The sequence below is a fragment of the Canis lupus genome, chromosome 3 (assembly GCF_003254725.2).
Source record: "Canis lupus dingo isolate Sandy chromosome 3, ASM325472v2, whole genome shotgun sequence".
Classification (NCBI taxonomy): domain Eukaryota; kingdom Metazoa; phylum Chordata; class Mammalia; order Carnivora; family Canidae; genus Canis; species Canis lupus.
Genome location: NC_064245.1, coordinates 86,788,773 through 86,800,115, shown reverse-complemented (window position 1 = coordinate 86,800,115; position 11,343 = coordinate 86,788,773). Strand labels below are relative to the sequence as shown.

Genomic DNA, 11,343 nt, shown 5'->3' with positions numbered 1-11,343 from the left:
AGTGTCCTAGGGCACACTTTTAGTCTTGAGTGATGTACTTTACCTTCTAGGTCCTATAATAGTACATATACCCAGTAACTAATTTTTTCCACAAATATTTATGATGTACCAACTAGATCCTAGGGTCTAGGATCAGACACAAACAATCCAGATATTGGTCAAGTAATTTACAAGTGTTATTCATGTTACCAAAGTGAATGTAAAAATAAACATATAGGAGTTCAAAATGTGGTTCAGGCGATAAAAAAGTGAAAAATTTATAAAGTTCTTAGACCAATTTATGATGGAAGATCTATAACAGGAGTTCACAAACTGTAGCTTATGGGTCAGTTGTACATTTTTGTAAATAGATTTTTATTGAAACACATTTTTGTCCATTCTTTAAAGTTTTCTCTATGAGTATTTTCCTACCATAATGGCAGAATTGAATAGTTGTGCTAGAAACTATAAAGATTCTCAAGGTTAAGTATTACTATGTGGTTCCCTACAAAATGTTTGCTCACCTCAGGTCTATGCAATGGCAGCAACAGCCACAGGAATACTCATAACTTTTAAGTGTGATATGCATGAAAATCTCTTCTTCCTGGTCATAGGGTTGGCAATGGCAACAAAATCTGTATCTGATTGGCCCATGAAAGCAAACCTAACATATGAGAGCATTTCTCTATGCTGGCCTATAGGAGAGAATTCACCTTAATGCAGTATTTTTATACAAGGCTAAAAGAGTTTTTCTAAATATGTGTCAATTGGTCTATCCCTCATTTAAAATTGTGAGAAAAACCATACAGAGGCTTTCTCCAGACCCAAATGTTGATTTATTGACTTTGGCAACTCTTGAGCTCATGTTTACTTTGTCATGACAATAAAGTTATTGAAATTGAAGTTGAATCAAATTGACAGATACCAAGAACTACAGCTAAACTGGCCCAAGTACATTTTTTATTTATAGGATTCCACATAGTGTATTATATTGGCATTTAATGAAGGCCAAAAATATTCCCAAACTGAGAGACAACCTAAAACAGCAAATCGACTAGTAGTTGTCTACTCATGATGGTTTTACATAGAAAGCAGTATCAATGGTATACCTCGGAGGTGGTAATGCAATGACATAGTGACTATTATGGGACAAAGAACAATTTCCTCCAAAATAAAGTATTTGTAGACCTTCTGTCCAAACACAGGATTTTAAAGAAAATGTCACTGACCATATAATTCCATTATTTTCAGATTTCTAAGGGTTTCTGTAATCGTTCCCACACAAGTTGTGCATCCTTATTTTTCTTTTAATTCACAATAAATTTGGACCCTTTTATTCTCTTTCAGTATTCAACCACATTTACTGAATACTCAGCAGCGTAATGGATTTATTATATGAGCAATCTCCGTAAATGTAGGAAGACAGGCCCTATGTCCTTAAAGATACAACCTAAAAAGAAAAATAGTAAGTTATAAAATATTTTGTAAAGCAGGCAATAAAACAATACACAGATAAACTCACAAAAAATGTTTATGAAACATGTGAGAGTGTGAACATTTTTGACCTATTGGGCTGATTATTAGTTATAGCTGCTTAGAGGACATTTGGTGGAAGTGAGCTTCAAATGGAATTTGGAAGGAAAGAACTTAGGACATTTGCAAGAGACCATAGATCAAAGGTTGATAAGCTATAGTCAAGTCTGGCTTGCTGGCTGTTTTTGTAAAAAAAAAAAAAAAAAAAAAAAAAAGTTTTATTGGAGCATCGTCATGTCCATTTGCTTATGAATTGTCAATTGCTGCTTTCATGCCACAGTCGCAAAACTGAGTGGTTGCAACAGTTAGTATAGTCTACATACCTTAAAATAATTTATAATATGGCTGTTTAAAATGGCCTTGACATGGTTTGCTGCTGTGCCTCAGAGGAGTAAGAAGCTAGAGGCTGAGACACTGACTAGTGAGAACTCTTTTTTTTTTTTAATTTTTTTTAAATTTATTTATGATAGTCACAGAGAGAGAGAGAGAAGCAGAGACACAGGCAGAGGGAGAAGCAGGCTCCATGCACCGGGAGCCCGACGTGGGACTCGATCCTGGGTCTCCAGGATCGCGCCCTGGGCCAAAGGCAGGCGCCAAACTGCTGCGCCACCCAGGGATCCCGAGAACTCTTATATTTTATCATTTGTAAAATAATTAGGACACAGATATTTGTATTTATTTAGCTGCTTTCAGTTATTTCATCTGCAAGGATGGATATAAATTAAAATGATATCAAAGATGATAATCACATAACTGAACCTTGATTTTCTTATTTGAAAAATAGAAACGATATCACCTACAAACAGATCTTTGAGAGGATTATATGGGAAAAAAAAACCCTTTCTCATGAAACCCGGCAGGGTTATCACCCTGAAACTGGCCTCCCCACTGTCACTGAGTTCTGAATCTCAACCTGTCATTTGGCTGAATCAGGGTTTACTTACAGAAGTATTTTTAACTTTCCCAAATGTTTGAGAACCTTCTTCTGAATAAGGAACTAGATTGTTCTCTCACACCATTCTTCAGGACTTCACTTCTGGACCCTTCACATTAGCCTAAGTGTGAATTGGAGTTTAAATCTGTGAAGGTCTCATTGTAAATGTAAAAGGGAACCTAAGACATTTAGCATTACTTGAAATATGTCCTAAACCAACTTAGGATTTGTTGGAAATAGAAAACTCATATTTTGATCATCTTTTTTTTTTTCAGAATTTAAGGAGAGAAAACTTTAAGAGAACTACATTATCCACAAAAATATTCTAAGTACTGCCATGCTATAAAGTCCAGCTGCGAAACTAGTCCTACCTCATGTATAATGCACCAAATACCAAGCTGCAGAATTTAAAGTAATTTTAAGAATTATGGGTGGAGATGAACACATTTCTCTTTAAAGGTTCTACTAAGTTGAAACTCATGCAAATATGCTATAGACATTTACATTCTTACATTCGAATCCTCTAACCCCTAAGATCTGAAATGTGTTGCCTGTTTCCAAGTACTTTCACATTATGGGTTTTATCCTTTAATCTGGTTTGGGAGACAAGGTGAAAGAAGTTCTTCTTCTTGTTCTTGTTCTTATTCTTGTTCTTGTTCTTCTTCTTCTTCTTCTTTCTTCTTCTTTTTTACCTTATAGAAAGGTTGAAGTTTAGCAGGTTAAAGAACTATTTTAGATACACATCAGAATTACCATTAATGCTCAAAACTTTGGCAATGATTCTGCGGTTCTGGGGAAGGCAAATTTTAGCTTGCATAAAAACTTTTCTGAATGTCTAAGTCTATATCTATATCTTTATATCTATATATGTCTGTCAAGAGAGGGAGATAAAGAGAGTTATAGAAATCACATCACTCTCTGCCATGCTAATGGTTATGCTCATAATATCCTTTAAAAGGATATTTCATGGATTATGCTTCTCTTTTGCAGTCATAGCAGATGTAGGACTCAGTGCTTGTGTTGAGAAGGATGTTACATGTTCCTCAATTCATGGAAACTTCAAGTTTGGAAAAGAGAGGACTCTGGTTAATATCTCCAGAGACCCACAGGGAATGTCACGCTCCATAAAATTGTTTATGCATTTGTATACAGTGCGTGATCATCATCTCTTGGCAAGAGGACACAAGTTAAGCACCTTCCATATGCAGCAGGGAAAACCCCTTCGGCAAGGAAGTCTACCCGTTGGCATGCACAAATTATACTAGCTTTAGTTTTACTATGTCAAAAGGAACATTCACCATACTTAATGAGAGGCATTGGATTAGTGCTGAGTGTTTTCAGCAGGGGAAGGAATGCTCAGGTGCTTGGGAAAACAAGTCACCTGGAGGGTACAGTGAAGGTCACTTACTCATAATGAAAAATCAATTACTTTGATGGCAGCAAATAGAATCTCCAGTATGCATATGGGGGTGCATGTACTCATACATGTGTGTTGAATACAAACATATATTTTATGTACTTTTACTGCCACTCATGTTTAATTTATAAAGCTGAGAAAGCAACACTATCTTGCCAGATGACCAGTCAATTATTCAAGTAGTCCTTTCCTCCCTTTCAAAGAGGGCGGCTTGAGAACGTGATTGTGTCCCAGGACCCCCCACTTTGTGTGCCAATTTGATTGTTCTTCCTATTAATTTTTTAGACATTTACTATGGAGTGTTCTGAATTGACAACTAAGACGGGCCAAACAACAAGCCATTGATTTCATGTTCCAGATATTCTTATTTTATAAACTTAGGCAATACAGGAAATATTCTTGTCTTAGAGAACATTTTTGAAAGTACCTATTAAGGGGAATTTTATGGTCAAATTCCAAAATTGACTTAAAGATATATTTATGTTCAGAAAAATCCATTTCTTTGTCCATTCTTCCATGATGCCTATAATTTCCACCCTGAGCATTATCATCCCTTTAGGTTGTAGCAGTTTTTAGAATGCCTAACAATATATGTCTTGGATAAAGTGAAGACATTAAGAGTTGTGTCTTTGTGGACGCTATTGAGTAAATTGGTATATCTAAATAGTCTGTTCACTAAAGAAATTGCACAGGGCATGTAAGTTTTGATTGATAGCAGGGAGGATGCATTTATTCAACCACTTATTTATTCAAGCATTCCCTATTTCTTTATCGAACATGATTTATTGATTTTCCACTGTGGAGGTTGAATGTTCATAGGAGAAGCTAATTGCTAATCTTAGGCCTCGTGAAGGCAGCAGGCACCATATGAGGCATACCAGTGCACAAAGCGCAATCAAGTCTAGTCAGGAATAGAATGGTGAGAATCATGAAATGAAATATTGTTATTAGTCAAAGAGTCAAGGTCGTGTCCCACCTCTGTCTTTCCTGTGGTTTATCTTGACTACTGCTTGTGTCACTCAGCCAAAGTGTCATTAGGAGACTGTCCAATGTCTTGAGACAACTTTCATGGTGGTGAGGCACCAACTGGAGCACTGTTGCCCACCCGGGAATGCACACAGGGCCTCTTGCACAGTGGTTGCCTTCTATGGTCCTCCAATACCCCTTAAGGGTTCTGGGTTATAGACCCTTGAGCCAGAATCTAAACATTAAAGCCAATAAGATGATTCTTTAAAGAAAAAAAAAAACAAAAGATGTCAAGAAAATTAACATACCTTTAAAACAAGTACAGAGGTCCTATAGGTGGCATTCTCCTAAGTCAAAGCCAAGATCCTCACAGTAGCCCACAAGATTCTCATGATCCATATGCTCCACGCTCTCACACTCCTCGTCCTCGTACCTCTTTGAACTCAGCTCTCCACTCACTACCAAATAAGCGCTATGAAAACAGGAGGTGGGGTGTTTCTAGTACTTAGAATAGTATCTGGCAAAGAGTAGGCTCTGAGTACATATTCCTTTAAAGCAAAGCGTGAGCAGTTTATATGTCTAGCCTCTCTCTCTGTTTAACTGTTTAATTCTTTCAGCCTCAGATCCCTTGTTTATAAAGATAAGAACCATACTGCCCATCCTCCAGAGAAGCTGAGAGAATAAAAAAGAATAACCCACATAAAGGATCTGGCACAGTGGCCTACATGAAGTCAGTAGTCAATAAATTTTTGTTTTGCTTCCTGTCCTCTTTTATTCTCTATGTGTAATAATAGTAGTTAATATTTACTGTATTGTTACCATACGCCAGGTTCTATGCTGAGCACTGTATAAGCATTGTCTCATTGAATTTCTCAGCCCTGTGAGCTAGGAACTATTACTACTCTCATTTTATAAATAAAGATTAGAAAAGTTAAATTATTTTTTCCAAGATCACACAGTCAGTAAGCAGTCAAATCAAGATGTAAATTAGGTTTACCTGACACCATAATCCCTTACTTTGCCATACATAGTGAATGCAGTAGGAAATACTTAATTGCTCTCTTGAGCTTGAATCATGCATGTATAGATGACTAATATATTGTTCATGCTCCAAAAGCTGGAGTATATTGGTGTCCCTTACCAATGGACATCGTGGTCCATTTACATGTTTGCTTGTTTGTTTAATCTCAAGATAGCTTAAATTGCCTGGCTCACTTGATAAATTTGTCTGGACCATCTTCATAAAATTCCATCTCTGACTCTAGAGAGTTCATGTGCAGGTCTTCATAATATATAAAATAGATTTGCCACCTACTGTTGATTACTTACTTGCAAGGAGCTGTAATATAAAATATATTTACATGTATTATTTTGCATATAGTATATTTTTGAATTCTCAAACCAACCCTATTATATAGACATTATTATACCCATTTTTACCAACAGGGTCATTGGAGAGGTTAGGTTTGTCTGAAGCCACACAGTCAGTAAGTAGCAAAGCCCTTAAGAAACTATGGAACCTGAATTTCAGCAACTGATTTTCATAGGAGTTAACATAACTCAAAAACCTAATTCAGTCTGACTCCAGTGCCTGTGCTCTTAACTATTGTATTAAACTATAAAGTACTATATAAATGTGAGGATTTATTATACCTTTTCTTATACCATTATTCCCCATGGAAATTTCTGCTCTGGAATGCCTTCATAAGAACTTTAAGTTCCATCTACAGGAACCCTCTTTGCAATCAATTATTCAAGGAACTGAGTTGACAATTGCTCTCACAAGTATCCAAAAACGAAGGCCAAAAATGACTTTGGCATAACAACCCAAATGCTCATCAAGTGTCTATCTGACCACTTTGGCTGAATGGAGAGGCCCTTAGCCATGAAGTAATAGGCAGTTCAGATAAAGCATTTATATGGGCTGCCTAAAACTCGAAATTGGCAATCTTCCCAAAGTGGAGTGCCAAGGTTCTGACCTGTTCCTGGGCAGAGGGGAAGGTTGCAGGCTCTTCTCTCATTGCTGATGTCTCAGTTGCCAAGGATGCATGCCTGCCAGCTTCCAAATCAACTTCTGGTTGAGATTTGAGATGGAGACCACTTCTGTGGAGTGAATTAGGCATCTGGAGAAACAGCATTAATTTCGTTAAGCTGCTCAAAAATAAGTTAGGAGCTCTTGAACATCCCATAAACTGTGTATGCGATCACTCAGCTGCACCTTATAGCCAATGCTATCCTTCCCTTAAAACATTTTCCCAACATAGTTGGAAGACTTCTTGCTTCTCCCGAATGATCATTTTCTGTTATAATCTCTGAATGAATGACTCATTGACTTTATTCCCATTGTCTTCTATGTTTGCTAGCAATGCCATCCACATTCTATGATTGTAGAACAATTTAAAGTCCTTACTGAGTTTGGTGTGACTCTGGAATGTATTCATCAATATCTGTTTCAGCTTGTAATGCAGGTCATCTTTATGGGATGTGTCCACCTGCGTAGACACCAGTTTTCCCTCCCAAGCCCATAAGTGCTTCTACACTGTGTCTCACAGCCCCACCACAGAGAGTAGTACTTCTTTGGGGTACACCAACAGCAAGATCAAAGACATGATGAAGTGACATAAAGCTGTAAGCCACCAGATTCATGATAGCATCCAAAAGTTTGGCAGGAGGGTATCATTAATATTTGAGAAGATTCCCTGCTTTTTGGCAGGAAGTCTGCCCACAGCTTTCCAATTAGCATGCTTTATGGCTGGAGAGAAGCTGGTTTCTCAATTGTAAGTACCTTGTCTGACTGAAATCTTACTCTGCCAGATAAATTACAAAGGAATTTCTACCACTTTACCCAGACTCCAACTTAACCACAAGATTAATATGAAAACAGGGCCCTCCCTCAAGTCTTCCTCGAGTTCTTTTGAGAATTTTCTTCATTATGTCTTCCAAATGTTCTGCTTCACTAATGGAACATTAAATGGTATTCTTACCAAGAGGTGAGGAATGGAAGTTTCAACTAAATCTTCTCAGAAGAAAGATCTAGATTGTGACATTGCATTAGGGAATGGGAGCAAATTACTTACCATGACACATCTTTCTTAATTTCTGCTTGCTATGAGTTGAAATATAATTAATAGAAGTTAAGCTGAGCAGGACTAAGCCTTAACTTAAGACACAAAACATTGACACTGTCTCTTCAGTTTTATGATTTGTGCCTTCTGGGGAAAATCCCCAAACATCAATAGTGAACTTTTCTGGGGATATTATGTTGTTTGGAAATATTTTTTTTTAAAGATTTGTTTGAGTGGGGGAAGGGACAGAGGAAGAGAGAATCTCAAGCAGACTCTGAACTGAGCATAGAGGATGACCCAGGGCTCAATCCTATGACCCTGAGATCATGACCTGAGGCTGAAATCAAGAACTGGATGCTTAGCTGACTGCACCACCCATTTTCCCCTGGAAATATTTTAAATCTGTGTCTGAGACTCTGCAAGATCACATCTGGAATGGCTTATGGCTTAATGATGTTCTTGACTTCTTGTTGCATGAAAGGTCTCCCAAACACCTCCCATTAGAGAAAATTTTGTTCAGTTTAATGAGATTTTTCACCACTAAAGTGTTTTTAGTGAAAATCTAGAGCCAAATACTAGTCAATCTACATTGACAATATGTTGGTAGAAAATATTATTTCCCGTGTAATATTTATGGTTTAATTAAAAAATCAGAAGCAAAAGCATTTTTATGCATTAACACCATGTACGTACACAAAAATTTCCTGAGGAGCCCACAAAAACAAGTATCTTTCATTCTGTGATTAACAGCTTTAACACATACATATCATGCTTCAAAACTGAGATGTTATATCTAATAGCTCACTTAATTTTCTAGTTAACCTTGAGTAGAGATAAACTGGTTGTTATATAAAACACATAAAACTTCAAAGTATATAGGGTTCATAATAATTATCATATTGTGTTTCTACCAGTGTCTTATTATTAATGATTGTTATAACTTTTTCACATGAGAAAACAAGGTGCATTATAACAATAGTAAGCAAGCCAATATCTCCTTGACAGACGTGATGCCAAAGTAACATTTTTTTTCTAGACTGTTTCCATCCTTTCAGTTATAAATCCTTCAGAATCAGGACTAGTTAGACTCTTAGCCAAGGCACAAAACTTAACGGGGCTCCAAAAAAAACTCAGTAATCAAGATAAATAATATCTTATGCTTATTTTAAAAAATAAATATTATGTCATAGGTACTATGGAAAATGGTATGCAGGATTCTCAAAAAGTTAAAATAGAACTATCTAGCAATCCACTTCTGGGTAAATATCCTAGGGAATTTAAATCAGGATCTCAGAATGGTATCTATGCTCTCGTGTTTACTGCAGCATTATATACAATAGCCAAAATATGGAAACTACCTAACTGTTTGTCAAAAGATGAATGGATGAAGAAGATGTGCATAAATATATGTGTGTATGTGTTTGTATTCATACATGTAACATACAGATGTGTGAATAGACATAACGGAGTATTATTCAGCTGTGAGAAAGAAGGAAATCCTGCCATTTGTAATATAGACAGACCTTGAGAACATTATATTAACTGAAATAAATCAGACAAAAACAGATAGTGTATGAAGTCTCTTATATTTAGAATCTAAAACAACCAAACTCGAGATAGAGACTAGAATGGTCGTTACCAGGGGTTGGAGGTTGATGGAGCTGAGAAAATATTGGTCAAAGAGTACACACTTCCAGTTTGAAGATGAATAGCTTCTGGGGATCTAATGTACCTCATGGTGATTCTAATTAATAATATTCTAGGGCATCCTGGGTGGCTCAGCAGTTTAGTGCCACCTTCGACCCAGGGCATGATCCTGGAGTCCCAGGATGGAGTCCCATGTCGGGCTCCCTGCATGGAGCCTGCTTCTCCCTCTGCCTCTGTGTGTGTGTGTGTGTGTGTGTCTCATGAATAAATAAAATAAAATCTTTTTTTTTTTTTTTTTTAATTTTTTTTTTTTTTATTTATTTATGATAGTCACAGAGAGAGAGAGAGAGGCACAGACACAGGCAGAGGGAGAAGCAGGCTCCATGCACCGGGAGCCCGACGTGGGATTCGATCCCGGGTCTCCAGGATCGCGCCCTGGGCCAAAGGCAGGCGCCAAACCGCTGCGCCACCCAGGGATCCCAAAATAAAATCTTAAAAAATAATTATAATATTCTAGTATATACTTGAAAGTTGCTAAGAGAGTAGATCTTAAATGTTCTCACCATAAAAAAGAAGAGATAGTATGTGGGGCACCCGGGTGTTTGGGTCAGTTAAGTCCCTGACTCTGGCTCAGGTCATGATCTCAGGGCTCTAGGATCGAGATCCACATTGGCAAGGCGGAGTGCGGGGCTGGGGGTGGGGCATGCTCAGCAGGGAGTCTGCTTGTTCCTTCTGTTTCTGCCCTTCTCCTTGCTTGTGCTCTTTGTCTGTCTCTCTCTCAAGTAAACAAATAAAATCTTTAAACAAAAAGAAGGAGGAGGAGGAGGAGGAGGAGACCTGATAAAGGTGTTAGTAATGCTATGGTGGTAACTATTGTGCAATAAATAAATATCAAATCAATACATTGTACACCTTAAACTTACATACTCTTATATGTCAATTATCTCTCTATTTTATAAGGCTGGAAAATGTATTTCCATAGCAAAGAAGTCAAAATTAATGCAAAAAAATATACTGAACAAAATTTCAAAATTTTAAATCAAGACAGGATTAGAATTACTAATTTTTCCTCGACTCCTGCGTTTCTTCATAGATCAATGTCAAATGTCTACTTCTATTACTTGGTCTTGATGTTGCACTAATTTTTAAGTGTTAATTCTCTTTAATATGTGATTCTCTCTCTTCACTGAAATAGTAAGCTACAAGCAGTCAGGAATTCTTGGTGTGCTTCTCTACTCAGTAGGTTGCTGATCATTGAGAACTACTTACTTCTATTTAAAATTACATTTGGACAAAGAGAAGAACAGCCCTCCTCTTAAGATGCTATTTATTAAAATGAAAAAGTCACAGAGGCCACAAAATATAGAGAACAGAGCAGTAGTTTGATGAGTAGTTCTTCTTATGTGACCTCAGGCAAGTTACTTAACTTCTCTGGTCCTCCATTTCCTTACCTGTGATGTAAGCATTTTAATACTTCCCTTGTTGGGTGACTAAGAGCTAAATGGGATAACCAATGTGAAATACTCAACCTATTGCAGACATTGAAGATTTTTTTTTTCCCTTCCTACTTATCATCCTCTCTGTCCCATTTCTGGATAATTTAAGTCCTTGACTCCAAGACCCCAAACACATAGGTGACCATTCTTGTGTACAGAGTACCTTTGCAATATGTTACACTCAAGTGTTAGCTCTGCCTCCTTACCTTTCCTGACCCTGAGCAACATCCCTTCCCTGGCTGTCTAACTTGGGGTATACACCAGATGGCAGTGTCCCATTGAGGACAGGATCCTCCTGGCCTTTCA

General features: G+C 37.3%; 1 long non-coding RNA gene across 1 annotated transcript; it reads left to right on the top strand.

Annotated features, from left to right (window-relative positions):
* The first annotated feature begins 1,073 nt into the window (after positions 1-1,073).
* Positions 1,074-5,567, top strand: LOC118354354 (uncharacterized). The gene is made up of 3 exons (XR_004814763.2): positions 1,074-1,444; positions 2,722-2,858; positions 5,447-5,567. It is a non-coding gene; the product is annotated as an uncharacterized LOC118354354 (long non-coding RNA).
* The last annotated feature ends 5,776 nt before the right edge of the window (positions 5,568-11,343 follow it).